Source organism: Odocoileus virginianus, chromosome 14 (genome assembly GCF_023699985.2).
Source record: "Odocoileus virginianus isolate 20LAN1187 ecotype Illinois chromosome 14, Ovbor_1.2, whole genome shotgun sequence".
Lineage (NCBI taxonomy): Eukaryota > Metazoa > Chordata > Mammalia > Artiodactyla > Cervidae > Odocoileus > Odocoileus virginianus.
Genome location: NC_069687.1, coordinates 47,738,580 through 47,760,728, shown reverse-complemented (window position 1 = coordinate 47,760,728; position 22,149 = coordinate 47,738,580). Strand labels below are relative to the sequence as shown.

The 22,149-nt window shown below is 40.9% G+C and overlaps 1 protein-coding gene across 4 annotated transcripts in view; it reads right to left on the bottom strand.

Moving 5' to 3' along the window:
• Window positions 1–22,149, bottom strand: part of RAB3C (RAB3C, member RAS oncogene family) — a 389,298-nt gene that overhangs the window by 259,351 nt on the left and 107,798 nt on the right. The window lies entirely within an intron of this gene.

Genomic DNA, 22,149 nt, shown 5'->3' with positions numbered 1-22,149 from the left:
TAATTAGGGTTCCACGAAGGAGATTATGCAATTTTTTTCAGTTTATAATGGTCAGATACTGAAAATTATTTGCATATAAATTGTCAGTTATGAACAGAAAGGCAGGGAATCGGGAATGCAGGAAAGAAATCAGGGGCTGTCAGAGACAGGGGAGGAAGTGTATAGTTTGATGCCATTGTAGTGTCTGAAAGAACCAGAGTGTGCTTCTTTTTGAGCTAAGGTTTTATCTTCAGCTGTCTCCAGCTGTCAGGGAAATGCACTGTCTGGGATGGGCAGACCATTAAAACATTTCAGCAGAGATGTTCATTACTTTGACTAATGGAGTTCAGAGTTCCCTGAAAAAAGAAATACTGGCCAGGCAGATTTTGATGAGGAGGGTTTGGAAATACCTCTTCACTGAAGGGAGGCTAAGGGAGAGACATTGAGGGGGGAGAGGCCAGGAGCCTATATCAGGCATGGTGGAGAGTGACAGTGACGGGTCCAGAAAGCCCAGAAGATTATAAAGACTCGAGCGCCTTGGAATGTCAGGCGCCCCACTTGGGTGGTTAGGACACCCAGGAGGGGAATGGCATGAATAAGGTGGGTCTGGATTATGGCTGTGAAGTCAGGATAGAAGGGAATATGGGGAATTCAAGGATGGTACCAATCATCAAACCCAAAGACGCTCCCAAAGAGAGGATGAAATCTGAAATTGGAGGTCAGCGACGACAACAAGCAAATTAGAGGCAGTGAGTTTGGAAAACAGGGCTCGGAAAGATATTTCAATTGCAGGTATGACCTGAAAATTAATTAACAACCAATATGGAATGGGTACCATCAATCAGAGCTGGGTTTCCCTGGTGGCTCAGATAGTAAAGAATCTGACTGCAGTGTGGAAGACCCAGGTTTGACCCCTGGGTATGGAAGATCCCCTAGAAAAGAGAATGGCAACCCGCTCCAGTATTTTTGCTTGGAGAATCCCATGGACAGATGAGCCTGGTGGGCTACGGTCCATGGGATTGCAAAGAGTTGGACACAACTGTGCGACTTTCACTTTCACCACCCATCAGAAGAGATGCCAGAGAGAGCAGTGGAACAGTGTCCTGGAGCCCACCTCCTCTGGGGTTCCTAGTTAGCCAGCTAGTGGTGTGGCACTTGGGAACTTGAGACAGGAGCAATGTATTTACTGGAGAAATATGACTGAACAACTAAGATGTACGCTATAAAGTGGCTGCCTAGACAGCCCATTTCTGGGCTCCCTTTTCTGCAAGGAGGGAACATATGGGCAGTCCTTGCCAGAGGATATGAAGAAAAGTGATGTTTGACTCACAGCGAAGGTAACTAAGCATTGGGAATAAGATTATTTTCCCAACGACGACAGGGAAATCTTGAACCTACAGGATGACGGAGCCATAAGATGGAAGCCTTCTGGATTCTTGGTTTCTACTTAAAGGAGACCTTCTCAGGAGAACTGCCCAACAGGAAAACCAGAATTGGACTCTGCATGACTGAGAAATTAAATTTTATGGCATAAACCTACTCAGGTTTTAGGACTTTTACAGTAATTAGCCAACCTTGAACAAAACACAGCATAAAAATATTTTAGCACTTTTATGCATTAGTTTCACACTGATAAATATGAGCAAATTTCCTGGTTTACTTGTTTTCTTTGAGAGGCTGCACAGGCATTCTACAAAGACTTTGGGGTAATAACTTAAAAAGATAAGTTTCACTGGTTGCCAAAGGGGAAGGAGGGAGGGATAAATTAGGAGTAACATATACACATCTCAATATATAAAGTAGATAAGCAGCAAGGGCCTACTTGCATAGCACAGTGAACTATACTCATTATTTATAATAATCTATAGGAAAACATCTATTTCTGCTTTATTGACTATGCCAAAGCTTTGACTGTGTGGATCACAATAAACTGTGGAAAATTCTGAAAGAGATGGGAATACCAGATCACCTGACCTGCCTCTTGAGAAACCTGTATGCAGGTGAGGAAGCAATAGTTAGAACAGCAGACTGGTTCCAAATTGGGAAAGGAGTACGTCAAGGCTGTATACTGTCACCCTGCTTATTTAACTTATATGCAGAGTACATCATGAGAAACACTGAGCTGGATGAAGCACAAGCTGGAATCAAGATTGCCAGGAGAAATATCAATAACCTCAGATATGCAGATGATACCACCCTTATGGCAGAAAGTGAAAAGGAACTAAAGAGCCTCTTGATGAAAGTGAAAGAGGAGAGTGAAAAAGCTGGCTTAAAACTCAACATTCAGAAAACTAAGATGGCATCCAGTCCCATCACTTCATGGCAAATAGATGGGGAAACAGTGGAAACAGTGGCTAATTTTATTTTTCTGGGCTCCAAAATCACTGCAGATGGTGATTGTAGCCATGAAATTAAAAGACACTTACTCCTTGGAAGGAAAGTTATGACCGACCTAGACAGCATATTAAAAAGCAAAGACATTACTTTGCCAACAAAGGTCCATCTAGTCAAGGCTATGATTTTTCCACTGGTCATGTATGCATGTGAGAGTTGGACTATAAAGAAAGCTGAGTGCTGAAGAATTGATGCTTTTGAACTGTGGTGTTGGAGAAGACTCTTGAGAGTCCCTTGGACTGCAAGGAGATCCAACCAGTCCATCCTAAAGGAGACCAGTCCTGGGTGTTCATTGGAAGGACTGATGTTGAAGCTGAAACTCCAGTACTTTGGCCACCTGATGCTAAGAGATGACTCATTTGAAAAGACCCTGATGCTGGGAAAGATTGAGGGCAGAAAGAGATGAGGATGACAGAGGATGAGATGGTGGGATGGCATCACCGACTCAATGGACATGGGTTTGGGTGGACTCCGGGAGTTGGTGATGGATGAGGAGGCCTGGCGTGCTGTGGTTCACGGGGTCACAAAGAGTCAGACATGACTGAGAGACTGAACTGAACTGAACTGATATAGGAAAAGAATCTGAAAAAAATTTCTTTTACATATATATACACACACATATACACATATATATTAATCTATACATATACACACATATATTAATATTACATACATACACATTAATATATACAACTTCTGCTATACACCTGAAGCTAACATTACACTGTAATCAACTATACTTCAATAACAATAAATAAATTTGTCTCTTATGATAATATCTTTCCAAGAAATAAAAAAGGTTTTTGTTTTGTTTTCTGTTTTTCTTTCATTTTGAAGCATGAATTTTTATGTTTCTTTTACATTAAAAAAAACCTATAAAAAAGATGATGGTGGATGTCAAAGTGAAGATCACTCAGTCATGTCCAACTCCTTGCAACCCCATGACTGTAGCTTGCCAGGCTCCTCTGTCCATGGAATTCTCCAGGCAAGAATACTGGAGTGAGTAGCCGTTCCCTCCTCTAAGGGATCTTCCCAACCAAGGATTGAACCCAAGTCTCCCGCATTGCAGATGAATTTTTCACCATTTGAGCCACGAGGGAAGCACCCCCCACCCCCAAAAAAACCTATAGAGATTCCCATTTTACATTGAAAACCCCATTTTGTAAACCCCAAACCTACACAGTCACACTGTAAACTGATCTTTCTAAAGGGGAGATGTTCAGAGGAGAGGCTCATTCAACTCTGGACCCACAGGAAGGGCCAAGAGGATTCATCCAATGAGTGCTTTTTGAATAAATGTATCAAATCATTGCTACTAGAAAAGCTACCAGGAAAAGCAAATTAGAAAGCAATTATGGAGACCAACCTGGGGTCTTTTGCTAATTAACTTTATGACGTAGAATTCTCCATGAACCTTTAGTCCTTATTTATTTGAAGGACTTTGGTGACTTTTCAGTTTTGGCTTCTCATTTTCCAGTGAGAGAGCTGTGAGGCCCTGGGAAGAAGAGATCAGCTCATATCCAGAGAACTGTTTTATATCCAAACGTAAATGAAAACTGACTTTCATAATTGAAGATGTATGGGGTTCTCCCTTACTGTGGCATCTATTAATTTTGACTGTCCAGTTGCTCATCTGCACAACTTAGACAACATTTATTCAGCCTCATACAGTGACCATAAAGACAGCACGAGGCAGGATCGACATGATGAACTGCAGTCAGTATCAAAGGAATGTGACCTTTTTAGTCAACTCAGGGACCTGTGAGGCTGTGAGCATCATTAAACCTAACGGTTAGACTTATCTTAAATTTCAGTGTACCATTAAAAAATCCTATAGTACTTGCTTCTCTTGGACGAAACATACTACCATCCACTCTCAGATACTCTTGTGAGTCATAAATTGTCAGCTAAAGCAACAACTCAAAGTTTTGGATAAGGAAGTTATTGTCATGTTGATCAGAAAATAACTGAAGTATCATATCCACTAAAAAGCTGGTTTTAGAGGTTTTTCTCATCCGAGTCCTGACTTCCCTTTTAATTGGCTTCAGTGCCTTATCCAATAGCTCTTTCAAATAGAGGGTCTGGATTTGACTTGAGACCCAGCATCTAATGTGGCACCAGTGATAAAGAACTCACTTGCCAATACACAAGACATAAGAGACGTAGGTTCAGTCCCTGGGTCTGGAAGATCCCCTGGAGTAGGAAATGGCAACCCACTCCAGTGTTCTTGCCTGGAGAATTCCATGGACAGAGGAGCCTGGAGGGCTACAGTCCATGGGGTCACAAAGAGTTGAACACAACTGAAGCGACTTAGCATTCATTCATTCCAGCTTCTAAATAGGAACACTAAATCAAGTACAGCATGCTCCTCCTTTATATCTCAATAGTTCTGGGTGGATCTAGAGAGACAACAATCACAGCCTGCAATAGGAGGTGTGGTCATCCTTTTCCAAAGTTGACTCCCTGACACTTTGAAGTGATACAGCAGAGGGTGCCAAGGAGCAGCTTGAGGAAAATTATTTGTGTGACTCCTAATTGAGTATGTCACCCATGAGTGATCCCCAGGCTCACCATTTAATGCACCCACTAAAGTCAGGCTGGAGATGCATAGAGCCGACCTTCCCTGTCCCCACGAGTGCTGGGGGGACAACCTCTGAAGGCTGGAGGCGAAACTGAGAAGCAGGCAAAACTGATTGTGCTGCCTTCTCTTTTCACGGCCTGCACTGTGCTCCACTTACAGGGCTCCCCACGCAGTGCAACAGGCTGGTGTCTACCAGCAAAAGGTCTGCTCTTGCCTCTCCTTTTCAGCTTGCGGCAGACCTGGAAATCTGCCAGTCACCCTGAAGAGAACATCACCTCTGCTTTGTGAGCTGGGTGACTGGTGTGAAGCTTGCCCCATTGACAGGGTTTTCCCAAGGAAACCTCATATCTAACAGCTTTCCTTAAAACTCATCAGAAGAGCCAACACATATAGTCATAGGTTCATTCTTTTAAAGAGCCTTTATGGAGAGCTAACGTGTCAGGCTTAGCCAGGTGTTAAGGATGAAAAGGTATCTAACAAATTGCCCACTGACCTTAAGAAATGGAGGCAGAAGCTGTTTCTAAGGGTCAGTGACAACCTAACATGATAGATACAATGAGAGATGGTGCTAGAGCAGAGGAGGTCCCAACCCCGCCCTGGAATGAGCATGAGTGATACCCCCAGAGGCTACCCATAACTCAAAGCAAACAGCCCCAAAGCATCAAGCCTACCACCAAGAGAAAAATCATCAGGCCTCATCTTTCTCATAAAGCCAATAATAAAGGGTCCTTCATGAGATTCTGTGCTGGCAGAATGTCCCTTAGGCTCCAGACACCAGCTCCTGACCCGCCCACATCACAACAGGCAAAGCGAAGATACATGAAGTTCCCTTCTGGAATCACCCTCCTCTCCTGGAGTAGAGACTGAGATCCTTGCCTCAGGCCCCGTGTGACCAGGGGTGTCGACAGTATTTGCTACCTGAGGTCCCAGGCCCACTTTGGCCTCACTCTGTTCCCTCTGCCCCAAACGTCCTCCTCCCCAACCCCTCTACTCCCAGATTAACTCCTCCCTGACTTCAGGACTCAGAGAAATGGCCAATTCTTATTCTGGAAAACATTCCTGAGATTCTCATTTTCTCTGCTCCCACCACACCTGCTGTTTAATACTTGTCACAAATCACACTAATAACCCCGACCTGTATTTTCACTCTCGTCTGCTTGAAGAAGACAGATCTATGTCTTCCTGTCTGCACACAGCACCTGGCAAGCAGTGGGTGCTCGTAACGTGTTTATAGACTAGATAGATGGGTGGGTGGGTGAATGAATGGAAGAATGGTGTGTCTTTATTTCTCTGTCACCTTTAAAGGACTCAGTTATCCCACTCAAAGAGAAACAGGTGCTATGTTTCTTCCTCCTTATTTCCAGTTAGCTGTATTTCATGCATCTGGAAATCTGAAGCATATTTTCTCTATTAGATGTGAGACATGATTGGTCATGAGATTATATGCTCTGCATATTCATTTAGGAGAGATAAAAGTGAAAATTAGAATCCAGTGATCTCTCAATTTGTATTCCACGGCATTATAGTCAGCCTGTGGCACCTGCTGACATGCTGCAGGTTAATGAACTTTGCAGAGGGAGACCTGCTACGTCTCACTCAGGTCCAAGTGGTTCCGTGTGTCTGCTGACAGCCTGCAGCCAGATGCAAGAGGCTTCCTCCGAGTCATGTGTCTTTTCCCTTCCCTAATGCCTCTCCTGCCTTTAATACTGTCTTGGAAATAATGTTCCCAAAATGACAACGGCTTTTGATCACAAATCACTTTCTTATTACTATTAATTGATTCTCGAACCACTCAGTTTGATTGTTAACTAACAAAGAGCCAAATCAGCCGTTCATTTGTGCTCTGTAAATGCCATGTTTAAGGATCAGGCTTTCATCACTGTGCCCTCCTGGGCAGCCTTTCCCATCTTCCCCAGGCCCATCTGCAAATGTGACAAGGCTCAGAGAACAGAAGCCTGCAACGATGGCAGCCCAGATAGTGCTGATTATGACAATTTCTTTCCATTCTGATCAAACAATTAACAATTTTAACACCAGAAATAGCATGAAAACAAGGAACTAAATTATAAACAAAGAACCAGGAGAAATGGTTAGGACAGAAACATTTCTTCTCCCTCTTTCATTTTTCCTTTCAACTGCGGGAAGGTCAGTGAGTGGAACACCCTTGGCCTTGCTCTTTCCTTCACTCAACTCTGCTCAGGGCGACTCATCCAATTAGTGGGTCTGGGGAAAACAATAGCAAACAAGTGAAAAACCTTCCCATGGAAGGCTGATCACTCTCTGCTCGTTCCTCAGGGAGAGATCAAGGTGGACCATTACCTTCTGTGAATGTCTAACTCTGGGGTCGTCAAATCTAAGCCACTTTCTCCAATATCTGCCTTATAATTAATAAAGGTGATTAACTCTAGGGTCGTCAAATATAAGCCACTTTCTCCAGTATCTGCCTTATAATTAATAAAGGTGATTTTTAAATTTCTTCCATCTGTTAACTATTTTTCTTTTTTCCTCCGTTTTTCCAAAACTCAGACAGGAAAGAGTGTTTATGTTATTTATGTTGCAGAATTTCTGGCATGTACCTCACCAATGGTTTATTTGCAGGAAAAGTGGTAATTAAAAGTACAGGCTTCCTAGGTTCATATTCTGGCTTTGCCACTTATCAGCTGGGAGCTGTCCATCCCTGTGCCCATAATACAGAACTCCGCTATACCTTAGCTTCCTCTTTACAAAACGGGGGCAAAAATATGCCTGCTCATAGGGTTCCTGGGAGTCCTCTGTGCCTGGTCTAGCCTAACACATGCTTCCATGAGCTATTTCTGTTATCATTAAACCATGCCATATGCTCGATGGGGTGCCTTGGATGTCAACCTAATGTTGAATCCAAACACAGTGAACTGTTTGGCTTGTGCCATTACAAAACCACCAAATGTGTTGTGTGTGTGTGTGTGTGTGTGTGTGTGCACTTAGTTGTGTCTGACTGTGATTCTATGGGCTGTACCTGACAGGCTTCTCTGTCCATGGAATTCTGGAGGCAAGAATACTGGAGTGGTTGTCATTTCCTTCTCCAAGGAATATCCCTAATCCAGGGATTGAGCCTGTGTCTCCTGCATCTCCTGCATTGGCAGGGGGGTTCTTCACCACTAGTACCACCTGGGAAGCCCACAGAATACTAGAACCAAATGGACCGGAGAAATCTTAGCTTCAGGTCCTAGGTCAATGAAAGATGAGACAAAAAAAGCCCAGAGAATTGAAGTAACTCACCCAAGGTTGCACTTGGCAGGTCCAAGGCTGGGCAGCCCATCTGTCTGGACACCTGGCCCACTGACTGTCTCTCTACGTTAGCTGCTGCTCTCACAGCCGTGATTTCTGTCAAATGCACTTCTCACACTCGGTCTACTTGCCCATTAATGCAGCTATTAAGTCTAATCACCAACCACATTGTACCTCCGAGGGTAAAATACCAGGCCTCAATAGAATTCGGAGCATTACAACAACAATAAGAACAGATATTTCTCCGAGCCTCTCAGTATATTTTTCCGATTAGAGAAAGTGAAAATCTGACTTGCCCAAGATAATTCATGTAAGAAAAAGCCCATTAGAAAAGCTGTGCTGTTGATTTACCAGCATCCTTGTATTGCTTTGTTCTTTACAACGCAGACGATTTTTAAAGCCAGATATTTACTTCTTGATTGTTCTTCTAACCCTGCTGCTTTCCCCCCAGGGAGCTCACTCTTCTGTTTGCAACATCCCAGGGAAATCAAACTAAATATAGTATTGAAGTAAAATCCCTGAGAAGCTAATGAACTATTTTATGGAGATTAAGGCAGGAACCCTTTTCAGCAGTGGTATTGCAATTAATTGGAGGTGGCCACACAAAAGGCATAGTTTCAGAAACAGGCAATTTACGATAGGGAATTTAGAAGGTCACTAATGATGGCTTGAAAGGTTGAAAATGATTACTTTCAATCATGTATCAACCTGGATGCCAAATCAGACATCTTAATGTATGTTTTCAACAGAGGGTAATTTGCTTAAATTTCCAAAATGAAAAGGTAGCACATTTGCCAATCATCGGTCTGAATAACTAATTACCAATTACGTACCACTGAGAATCTGCTACCTGTCAGGCTGTAACCTTAGATTTCTCAAGTATGGGAGAGGTGGTCAAGTATATCAGCAGATAATTAAAGTCACAACAGCTCAAAGAGTATTGTCCTTTAAGACCCTCAATATTAGTTCAGTATGGAAATAATTCTTTTCAGTGAATTTTGGGTAAGTGACACAATGGATCAATAACAGTTAGCCAGATTATTTTTAGGTATGTCCAGCTATTCTGCTACCGGTGACACTTAACAGCTATTTTTTGGAACCCAAGTAAAGAATAACTTTTTTTCTCTTTCTATGTATCTTCAAGAATTGTTATTGTGTTTAATTATTTATAAAAACTGAAATCCAAGTGAAGTTGACCGCAATGTTACCAAGTTATAGAACGAACTGGATTCAGATTACAAATTGAGACAGTTAGCATCAATTTTCATCTCTATCAAAAGTGTTTAAATTGACAAAGCACACTGTTTTTCTTTTCCACAAATTATTGACCTTTGTGAAGTAATATATGGATAAAAAGATCTTATTGATCATTTTATCAGAAATTGAGTCAGATAGTAGTCTAACAGATAATGGTGTGAGATCTATGAATTAGAGTCAAGTCCTAGCTTTACCCCTACCTTGTTGGATGACTGTAAGGGAATCACCTGACTTCTCTGAGCTTCAGCTGTCCCAATGTCCCTGTGACATTGACTTTACAGTGTACTTGGAGAACTGCATCATGTAACGTGTGTCAGATGCCTCACCCAGGGCTGGTATGATAGATTTAAAATAGTCACTCCACATCAGTCATCATTATGACATCTGAGGATCCCAAGCAGCAGGGAGAAGCTGTTTTTAAGGAACCTGAGTTCTGTTTTAGATTATCATGCTTGACTGTCTGAGAAGTGGAATTGTCTAGTGAGTCTCATGCATGGTATAGAGGTCAAGAGTAGATATTTGGAGATACGTGAAAGTGAAAGTATTAGTCAGTCATGTCCGAATCTTTGCAACCCTATGGACTGCAGCCTGCCAGGCTCCTCTGTTCATGGGATTTCCCAGCAAGAATACTGGAGTGGGGTTGCCATCCTTCTCCAGGGGATCTTCCTGACCCAGAGATTGAATCTGGGTCTCCAGCATTGCAGGCAGACTCTTTACCGTTTGAACCACCAGAGAAGCCCTGTAAACAGGTTAAATGGATCATCTAGGGTGACTGAGCACAGCTGAAAAAAAATCAAAGAAAAAATCTAGGCATAAGTGGAGTTGAAAAAAAATGAAAAAAAATCTAGGAAGTGTCAACATTTATGCGAAGAGCAAAGAGGAACAACAAATAAAGAAAACTAGAATAAATGGTCACAGAAATGAAAGGAGAACCAAGAAGGGCGGATACCATAGACTCCAAGGAAGATCCAGGGAGAGTGGCTGAGTATTGACAGGATGAGGCCTAGAAAGAGGTCTTTGTGTTTGATAATTAGGATATAATTTCCACCCTTACTGTGAACAACTGCACCTGCCTGTGGGGATAGAAGCCAAGCTGAATGGACGTGAAGAGTGACTGGAACCCAGAAAGAGGGGGCTTTCAAGAGGGCTGGCTGGGGAGGGGAGAAGGGAGCTAGGGCAGTGAGTTCAGGAGGAAAATGAGCAGAGAGGGTGAAGCATGGTTGTGGTCAGTCTATCAGCAGTTCACTAAAATCTGTGTTGTTTCCTTCTAAATGTACAGCTAGTCTCTGTCCCCTAGCCTCATGCAGTTACATGTGGTCACTTAGCTAACTCTTGTCAAGGAAATGTAGGTTGAAAATATTGGGTTGGACAAAAAGTTCATTTGGATTTTTTGTAACATCTTACTGAAAAGCCTGAACAAACTTTTTGGCCAATCCAATCTATACCAATTTTAAGACAGTATTTGTAATAAGTAAGTGTGTCTCCTGCCAAGTCTCTGGAAGTAACCTCTTCCTCACTGTTCCCTTTGGGTCCTGACTCCACACCCTGGGACCCTCTGTCCTTGCTCCTCCACGGTCTCATCTGATGTTGGCAGTGGACATGATGCCTTCCTTGGGAAACATGTAGTTTTTGCAACCCACTTTCTATTAGTATCAAGCATTGTTAAAAAGAAAAGTCACAGGCCTATTTCTGCTAGGGCCTTGGTTTCTATGGCAATATAATTTCCTCAAAAGCTATATAGGCTTCTAATCTTCTCAGACCCAAGTCTAAAGTTCTTCCTTTGACACAGTTCTGAAGGCCACTTTATTACAACTAATTGTTTTTTTTTTTGCTACCTTAGGAATTATATACACGTTGTACCTCTACCAGGAAACTAACCATTTCTGTCACATCTTTAAATAGGAGAGTGTATCCTAAATTCCAAACAATGATGTAAAAATTAACATCTGGAAGTATGAACAACACATTTTAAAGACAGAGATTGTATAGAAGGTAAATGTATGGGACTAGTTTTCTAATTGTTGAGATAAAATATGATAAGGTTATTGGTGTTTTTAGTCTACCTGGGGTTCTCAGAATAACAGATGCTCACATGGAGGTGGAGATCAATTAGGACACAATCCCACAATCTCTGCTTTTTTAATATCCAGATGAGTTTCTGTCTCTCTTAATGACATTTTCTTTCCTTGGGCTTGCTTGCACTATGATTGGCAGGGCTCATTCATCTATAATCTCAGATAAGAGAGGGCATGCGAAGGTTTGAGAGATACGACAGCGTGAAAGCCATGCTCCAGTTCTCTGTCCCATTGACCACCGAGCACAGTTGTTCCAGCAGCATTCACTGCCTCTATTAGCTCAAGGGTCAGCTCATGTCCTGCTCACCCAATTAACCTTACTCTGATAAATATCTGACAAAGCACGCTTCATTCCCTTATATGAAGTTGATTACAGGTATCGACAGCCAGCCTACAGGGGAGATCAAAAGCAGCAAAAGTAATTTATTCACTCACATAACTCTAGGATGCTTGATCCGATGGGATCAACCACAATCCAAGGAAAGATTTGATGAAGAGATTTATTTCCTTAGTCTTAAAACCTTAATGCAGAATATGAATGATGTAACTCAACTAAACTTATTCGTTGGGAGCTTCCCTGTTACACAGTTGGAAAGTTAGTAAATTACAATATCACACCTGATTCCTAGTTTTATAGCTGAAGAATTGCTGTTCTCATTTTATAATGGTAAGTGTAGCTAGCATTCTACAGAAGAGCGCACCTGCTCTGACAACCGGCTTCCCTCATAGCTAAATCGGTAAAGAATCTGCCTGCAATGCAGGAGACCAGGGTTTGATCCCTGGGTTGGGAAGATCCCCTGGAGGAAGCCATGACAACCCACTCCAGTATTCTTGCCTGGAGGATCCCATGGACAGAGGAGCCTGGCGGGCTACAGTCCAAGGGGTCGCAAGAGTCAGACACAATTTAGCATCTAAACCACCACTGACCATACCATCCCTGAAAGCCATATGGTATTTTATTCTGTTCTTCCATTTCAGGAATTCTTAGACCATGCTAATGAGGGTATTTTTAGAGTCATATATTTCAGCTGCATCTTCTATCCCACCTGAAGCAGGGTAGCTCCAAATAACAGCACTGAGCATCACAGTAATTATTATTTATAATTACTTCCTCGCGGTAGGTTGGCTCATAAATTTTAATGGAGCTCTTTCCACAGTGTTGATTGCCAACCTTCCTGGCATTTGTGGGATAAATGTTTATCCAAATAGAAATAATGTGGTCGAGTAATTTGATAGTCAGCCTGAATCTTCCCTTCTTCATCCTCCCTAGAGGTTATTTTAAATGCATAGCATTGGAGGGGAGGGAGGTGAAGATTATCCTCCTTTGGAAGTTCTAATGTCCACACATTGACTCCTGATATTCATCTTCCTGGCAGAGATGTACATTGGTACAAAGTAGCTCCTGGGCTGGCAGACAAATTTACTGCCAGCAGCTAGAAGCTCAATTCTTTCTAAGAGACAGGAAAGAGTTTGACTCCAGGAAAGAAATCAGAAGCTTCTCTCCTTTCCCTCCTCTGGATTCATTGTTAGCTAGAAAGGCAGTGAGAGAAATCAACCACACTTCACAAAGACACTAGAAATAGAAGGTGTCCTTGCAGAAAGGATGCACAACATGAGGGGAGTTTTACACTCCACCAATATGTACAGTAGATTCCATTTATGCAATGACTTCTCTAATAGCCTTAAAGATCACTGATTATTTGACCTAACCTGGGGACACAGAGATAGGAATCCCTGAGGGCAAACATTGGTGGGGAAAGGAAGAGAAATGTCTTTACAATTACAAAGTAGATCCTTGAGGACTGAAAGGACCTTGGAGAATTCTCTTCCATCCAAGTGCAATTAACACATATGTGTTAATAAGACATTGCTGAAGCTTGAATCCTTCCAAAGGCAGAGCCTGAGAGACCGTGGAGCTGATGGTTTATTGGGAGGTGATGCTAGGAGACAGGAGTGAATAGGGAGAATGAGACAGGAAAGGAGAAAAAGACGATGTAAGAATATCATTATCAGGGTCATTGGGATGAGTACGGGGCTGTCAATACTGTTATAAACTTCTGAAAAACAGACAGAAAGCTTTTTAGAATTGTCAAGCTAGAAAACAACAGGCTGGAAGATTCATTTCCCTAGCTCTGGTCTCTATCAGCTGAGGGCTGTTGTGGGGTTGGAGGGCGATTACAGCCTTGCTCTTCCTGGCTTTGCTTGCAAGTGTGGACCTACTGAGCTGCGCTGTAGGAGGAAGCCCTGGGGCAGAAGGCAGAAAGGCAAGCACTACAGGTTTGACGTGAAGCCCCAAGAGCACACAGATCCGCCGGCTGCAGCTAGAAGTCAGTCAAGCCAGGGAGACGGCGGTGGGGGCGGGGGGCCCTGTCTAAGAGCATCTGATATTCACAGCCTCTGAACCGGGAAGGGTCATTTTAGGATGATGATGTCGACTGCATGGTGAACTTCTAAGAGTGTTCCCTTATTTTTCCTTTTAAAGGTGTATTCAAATCTCATGCCCCAGGTGACATACATCACCTGTTTCCTGCTATATTCAATTCTGAACATTGTGTCTATTCTGACATTATTATTCTATAGGTTCTTAGGCTTTGTTGAAGTTTCCATTATACTTAAAGCCTTTAACACATCTGCCTGAGTTGTAAAATGGATTTTAATTTCCCAAGAAGGGTATATTTAAGATTTCATAATGATTTTGACATTAGCATGGCTTGTCTTTTGAAACACTCATTTTAAAGGAATTAATTAATAGATGTGGCACCACAAAAATGAGAGGGAAAAAAAAATACATGAGGCACGTATGCCTCAAATATGCCATCAACAAAACTAAAGGCAAACAATTATGGAAAAAAAAAAAAACTTATTTGCAAGAAAAACAAGTCCATGTTCAGACCAAAAGTGTCATGAAAATAAAGATAAATAGCTGAAAAGTTAGTAACTTTGGAAGAAAAATACAAATGGCAAAGAAGCATTTGAAAACAACATTCCAAGAGATGAAAGTGAAAACATAATAAATGTAAAATTGGCAATCAAAAGAATGACCGTGCTATTTATTAGCAGGTTCTATAAAATGGGCATCTTGTGTCCTGTTATCCAGAGTGTAGAATCAGAGAATTTCTGTTACATCAATTTGGTAATACAGATTTAAAATGAAAAATTCAATTTCCTATGATTTACCAACCCATGTAAAGAGGTAAACTCAGTAAAGAGGTATCAATGCAAATTCCCATCATTTACAATGGCTAAAAAGAAAATCAAGGAAAAAAGAACACTAGAAATAAGGGATTGGATAAATAAAATTTTCTTATGTTACTACTTAAAATCAGGCTTTCAGAGTATATTTAAAAATTTTAGAAAGGGTTCATAACATAGAAGTAAAAACACAGTTGATGACATAGCATGTATATTGCTTTTTAAATATGGACTATACATATACAAAAAAATTGGCGTCATACACCAAACTAATAATAGCTACCTTTGGGTAGTAACATTCCTCATGACTTCCTTTCTACTTTTCTATATTTGAATATTTTCTAAAATGCCCATATGTAGTTTTAAAAAATTAATCAAAACTAATTTTCAAAAATCTAATTTCAGGGTTAAAATTAATTATGACTAAGCCTTGAGTGGGTGACTCCAACTACTTTTTCTGTCTTCCTTCCTTTTCTTTTAGAACTTTTTATCTTCTAAAGAAATATATTAATAGTATATCCAAAATTTAAAGTTACTCTAAATCTATTTTTCTTCAGTTAAATCCTTTTATAGGAAAATTCCAGAAAGAATTTGGAGGCATCAGGGAGAGAGAGTCTAGATTTTTATAATTCTAGCACCAGAATATAAAAAGATAATGAACTGTCTAGTCATTTAGAGAGAGAGTGACTGCAAGAGGAAAAAGAAAGAGGAAGAGAGAAGTACAAATGAAGAGACAGAAAAGCAGATACAGAATTACAGAATGTAGCTTGGATATTTTAAATTGGTTTTGTTTTGCTTTCCTTGTTGAGTCATAAAAATCAGAAAGACTTTTAAAAGATCATTAAATGTTTTGGTTTTCCAAATATGATACTTCTATATACAAGAAAACATTGATTCATGTTGAGGTTTGACAGAAAACAGCAAAATTTTGTAAAGCAATTATCCTTCAATAAAAAATAAATTAATTAAAAAAAGAAAGTGGGGAACTAGAAGCAAAAGTTTTAAATCCACTCAAGCTAGAAAGTAAAAATGGGAAAAAAAATATTCTTTGGAATAAGAAAAATTAAATGATAATGCTTTCTCTACCTGTCCAAGTCTCTTCCATGAGTACTACCCAATAATTGTAAATTTGACAAAGAAAAGTAACCTGATGTAACCTAACCCTAACCCAAAGTTTCTTTCTTAATTAGATTTCTGATTTCCATATGCCAATTTTTCAAACATTTTAAGGTTGTGTATTAAATAACAAAAGTTACACAAAGGCATAAAATTAAGGAAAGCATGTATAATACGTTGACATATTGAAAATGTTGTTTGGTCACTAAGTCACATTCAACTCTTTGTGACCCCCTGGACTGCAGCACCCCAGACGTCCCTGTCCTTCAGTATCTTCTGGCCGAGGCTGAAATTCTCATATGCCTTTTTTTTTATTCTAATGGCAACACTGTTCCCCTGGGACTTGCGAAGGAGAGGACACTGAAGATTCGACTCACCACTTGTGGGTGAATAATTTCTCATCCTGGTCTGGCACATTTTTTTCCCCTCTTTATTTGATCTTGCCTCAGTAGAAGTGACTGACAAAACAATCTTAATTGAAAATAGGCTGAAGGAAGCATTTTCTGAATGGGGAGTCCAAACTGTGGATGGGAACACGGGGAGTCAAATCATAAAACTGAAGAGCATGAGCGCAGACAGATCAATAAGGTGAGGCACAAGAAAAGGAAGCAGCAAGACAGCAAGAGCAAAGTGATGGTTAAAAGGTCACCTGTGCAGAAATCAAGCTATATACAGGCAGGAATGCAGTTTCTAAAAGGATTATGATATTAAGGAAGGAGATCTAGGTAGGAACCATCCGCAAGAGAACTGAAATGGAGGATAAAAGCATCCAGAAATTTTCAGTTTCTAGGAAATCAGGATGCCAGGATGACCAGGTAGATGATCTATTTGAAACTGAGCAGGTAAATGAGTATGTTTGGATTTCATATATTCCCTTCATCCAAGAAGGACTGATCTCAAAGTAGGGGTAGAACCAAAATAATAAGGAGTTGTTTCAGCTGTCCCAAGTCTGCAGGTGTGAGAGTTACAGGAGCAATAAGTCTAACAGATAATATAATGCTATATTCTCCACTTTTTTTTTTTTCACATTTTCTTTACCATATACTCAGAGACTCCCAAGGTCTTCTTTTAATCCATTCCCCAAATGAACTATAAAGTAGATAACCAGAATTAAATTTGTTAACACAAATTTAATTAACAAATTTGTTAACAAATTACATTTGTTAACACAAATGTAACACATGTCCTCTCCTATGATTTCCTGCTATTTCCATTACCAAACCCCATGAGCTGTCCACCATCTAGTGACATGCATGCTCCTGAGTCCCCTGATATCTGAGCTGTTGTGGCCATGCAGCTTCTAAACTGTAACAGAAGAGTTATTTCATTTGCCTTTCTGTGTTAGGAAAGAAGAGTTACAGTATGTTCTAGAGTGCAGCCTCAGGGGCTTGGGGAGGAAGTCAGGAAGAATCTGAGGATGTGCAAATCCTGGTCCTGACAGTACCAGTCAAGATACGGAGGATGCCAGGTTCAGACGCAATTAGTCTGATTTTGATTCCTAGGATGACAATTCAGTGCCTGGCTAAGAAAATAGCCAGTTCTCTAGAAACCATTCCCATCAAACACAGAGACCTATTTTGCATGCTAGATGATATAGCTTTTTTTAAAGAAGTATTTTCTCGGAGGCAGGAGCAGCCTTTAAAAGGCTTTCCTTGAACTGTTGCACCTAGATTAAGATGTATTCATTTGGAAAGCTTCTGTTAAGGGTGGATTGCAAGCACCCCATGTAACTGATCCCATGTTTGACAAAACAAGATATTCTTTCTTATGCATTTGACCATAAGCTGGCCATCTGGCCATTTTCTTAGCACACTTCCTCCTCTGTCCTTAGGAAAACTAGAGAAAAACTGGTCACCTTCACACTCATACCAGTACTCCAGGGCTATGTCTCCAGGAGAGATGGCTCAGATAGCTCATCCCTTAAACTCATAGAGACAACCCCCTGGGGGTGAGATGGCCTATGCCAATGCTCTCCCTTCCACTTTCCTTCCCATCACCCAGTTTTCAGAGCCCCTGGACTCTTTTCATAAGAGCTGCCACATCCCAGGGGGCATGCCTCATGGACAGAGTCAGTGAGGGATGTCTCTGTGTCTTCCCCAGAGCTCCATTCTAAAAGATTCATGGAGCAGTGGTTTTCCAGGTTTCATTCTCCCTGCCTTTATCTCAGCAAGGGGTTAGGAAGCTGAAGAAATGGACTCTGGGTGCCCCACTTGCTTAAAACAGGTCAGTTTCCTCCAGTCTCTAGGATTCTGCACACTCCAGCCTTTAACAAGTGACTCTATATCCTAAAAAATATTTAACAATCACTGTGGCAAATGATAAGAGTTTGAGGAAACAAACCTCTCTTTTGTTTGAGAACAGGAGAATGGGATCTCAATGGGAACCTTCCCATTTTAATTCACAGTATATTCAGAAACACAGAATAAAACAAACAAACAAAAAATGAGCTAATGGAGAATAGAGAGAGAGTATGTGTAACCCTCAGTCTCTAAGGATGCATCAAAGAGCAGGGAAAGAAAGGAATCAGGAGCAAAGGTAGCAACCAGTGGGGAGTGGGACTATATTTAACCCTGAACTGAAGAAAGGATGACAGGCAGATAGGGAAAGAAAAGAGGATGAAGACACAGGTAAACCCGTTGTTGGGTAGAGTATATTGGAGACACTGAAGCTTTGATGATATTCTTCCAGGCACCAGCATCCCCTGTCTCCCGCCACTCCAAAGGCTAGGCCTCCAGCAGAAAGCCACATCTGAGTCAACCTAAGGCTGTTCTGCTCCAGAAATCAGAAGATCAGACCTGAGTATCTAAGTCTACCCCTCCCTGGATCTATCTTACTCTCAGCAGACTAACATAGACCTACCTCCCATTCTGCATGAGCAGACATAATGTGACAGGAGTATGTCAGTCCACTTGAGTGGGATCTGTTCCTTAGAGAAGCAGTTATCAAACTTTATTGCATCAGACTCATCTGAGAAGCTTGTTAGAAATCCAGATTCTCCAGCTCATTCACAGAGTGATTCTGATTCAGTGGGCTCAGAACCTACATTTTCAACAAATCCTCTAAAGAATTCTGACAAGGGCCTGCCTCTGGGATCACACATTGAGGACTATTATCTCTGGAGAGACCATGGTTTCTGGGCTAAAATCATTGATTAGACACTCCTCTGGGTAATAATGGTGCTCAAAAACACCAGGCCCCTGCTTTATACAGCCTTCTGTACTTAGTTTCATATGTGTTTTTCTATAATATTCTGAGATTAGCCCATCTGCAAATTTGAGAGCCTCTCAACTATAGAAGCCTTTATGCTGTCTGAGTAGGTACTATCAACAATGCTAGGCAAAAATGTATAAGAAGGTCTTGATTTTCACCAGTCCCTGAGTAAGAGACCTCTGTTCTTCCATCCAGTTTCAGCCCTTGACATCTATTAATATGTTACTACAAAACTTAATTTAAAATTTTACTCTCAGAACCAGACCTACAGACTTCGCCACAGCATTCACAGAAGCATGCCACAGAGCAAAATAGAAAAACACTTTCAATTTTCACTTTCTTGTTTCCAACTGATTATAAATTTGTGGAGAATTAAAGAGTAGAGATGAAATCTGAGCTAATTTTGACCCAGAGGTTAATTGCTTTGCAAAATCTGAAGGGAAAAATAAGTCACTTCTTAAAAGAGGAGGATGGATCTACTGGCTAAAATAAAATGAAATGATTTATATCTGCACATTATTTTCCTCAACTACCATAAAAGGGCAATGATGTACCTTAAGAGTTTGGGTCAGCCTTTCACACAGGTGGCACAAGCTGAGGAGGCCAGGGAAGGTGGCCCTACTGTGACACCCACTGCTGTAGGTTCCTTTGTTTCTTTGGTTAATAAGTTAATACCCTTAGGATATTTCAGATATGATTCTATCAGTTATGCATAACTTAGTGTAAATTAATATTTAGCATCTGATAACTTTGAAAATATTAGGATTCCAAAATCCAGGAGGCTTCTTTCATCAGCAATGCTCCCTCTGAGAATTATGCCAGGAAATCAAATGGCCTCTCTATTTAGTAGTCCAGTTAGTAAATTAAGTAGGAGTCAGGAGAGAATTTGCCACACTTATCACCTGCCTCCCTTCCCAGAATGGGGGGAAGTTCTTGCTCCAGTGAGTTTGATTTGAGCGGGACTTACTTTCCAGTATTTTGCACTTGATATTGCCATAATAGCTAGGTATGAAAGACGTAGGTTTGTGCTTTCATTTAGTCCTTCTCTCATTCAGATATTACTGAAAAATAACTTCCTTCTAGTTCAGCCTCTGTCTACAAAGGCTTGCACTCTTTTCTTTGAGCTTCAAACTTGCCTTTTGCAAAAGAAGATCTCTTTATTTTATTTAACAGCAAATGGGAGTAGAAGGCCTCTAATCATACACAGTACTGTGTGCTGTGTGCCATGTGCTAAGTTGCATCAGTTGTGTCCAATTCCTTTGTGACCCTAAGGACTATAGCCCACCAGGCTCCTCTGTCCATGGCGATTCTCCAGACAAGAATACTGGAGTGGGTTGCTGTGCCCTTCTCCAGGAGATCTTCCTGACCCAGGGTTCAAACCCTCATCTTTTACATCTCCTGCATTGTCAGGTGGGTTCTTTATCACTAGCACCACCTGGGAAGCCCAGTACCTCTCTATAAAGGTGTGCCCTTTAAAATATGTGTCAACAATGCCATAGTTTTTGAATGATATTAATAATTTATTTGAGAACTAAAGCAGCTGTATCAAATTATGGCCTGGGGGTCCCCAAGTCCCTTCAGAAGATCTCTGAGTTAAAAATTACTTTAAAATAATACTAAACTATTATATGTCTTTTTCATTCTCATTGTTTCATAAGTGTTCAGTGGAGGTTTCCAGAGGTAACAGGTTACATGACATGCGACACAGCAAAAGACTGAATGAGGAGGCAGATATCGGAATCCAGCTGTCCTCTATGAAGTCAGACATTAAAGGTATTTGCAAAAATACAAAACAATATTACTCTTCTCACTATTTTTTTTCAAAATGTAGTTCTTTTCATAAAAAGTATATAATTTATTTTTGCATGCAATGTGTTTATTCTTGTTATTTTAAATAAGTTGGTTAATTTTTTCAGTTTTCACTTCTAGTACAGTAAATATCAATAGATAAAACCCACATACACACAAGTTCTTTGGGGTCTTCAATACAAATACAAATGGGCCCTCAAAATAAGAGAACACTATATAAGACACATTATACATACTACATTATTCTTCAAAAATACCCTATGAGGCAAATATTTTTATCCTTATTTTATAGAAAATGAAACCAAGACACAAGAGAGTAAATAATTTGCCCAGAATCTAATCATCGGACACCAAAGCTCATTATTTCTCCCCATGCTCTCTTGCTCCTGTTATTAAAGCTGGCCTTATGGTTGGCCTACTTGTGAGACTGAGTATAGAAATGGACAATGGGCAGACCATATATAAAAATAAAACTTTGACCCACAACCTGTAGCAACCTGCCAGGAAACCACCCCACTTATCTCCAATAAACAACCCAGGATGCCAGCCTGCTATTAGACTCACAGGAAACTAGATTGCTATCTCTAGCAATGATCCAAGAAGCTATTAATAAATAAAAATTTTGTAAACAACTGATTCAAATGAGTCAGGAGTTTTTAACAACTGAAAGCTTCTTCTAAATTTTGTCCCCTCTTCCAACTTAGGGCCAATCAGAGAAAGCCAACTATGCCCCCCTAACCAGCCAGAAAGAAGCTGTTCCCCTTCTAGTTATCCCCTACAACTTCCCCTGCCAAGAACTTTCACTCAGGACATCACCTGATGCCTTCCTTTTTCTCTCCTAGAAGGCTTTTCCACTCCTATTTCAGCCTTTCAGTCTCTGCCAGAATACAAGTGATAGTGGCTGGCTCCTTAGCTATATCAAGTTCAGCATAAAGAGCCTTTGCTTTTCTCATTTCATTGTTCTTCATTTACGTCCACACTTGTTTCTGTGCCATAATCCTGTAAGTCATCAGAAGACAGGAAGCTTTAAAACTCTTGGCTCCCTCACTTCCAGAGTCTAGCACTTCATACAGTACAGAGGGATCATTCATAAACATCTGGTCATTTAAGACAAAGCCATGCTGGGGCTTGTTTGGCTAAAACAGGGCGACTACCTGGTTATCTGGCTGTTCACTCCATACCATCCAGCCCAGTGGGGTTATACCACACAAATCCCCATATCACTGATTTCCAGACATTTGGGCTTCTGAGACCTAGATAATATTAATA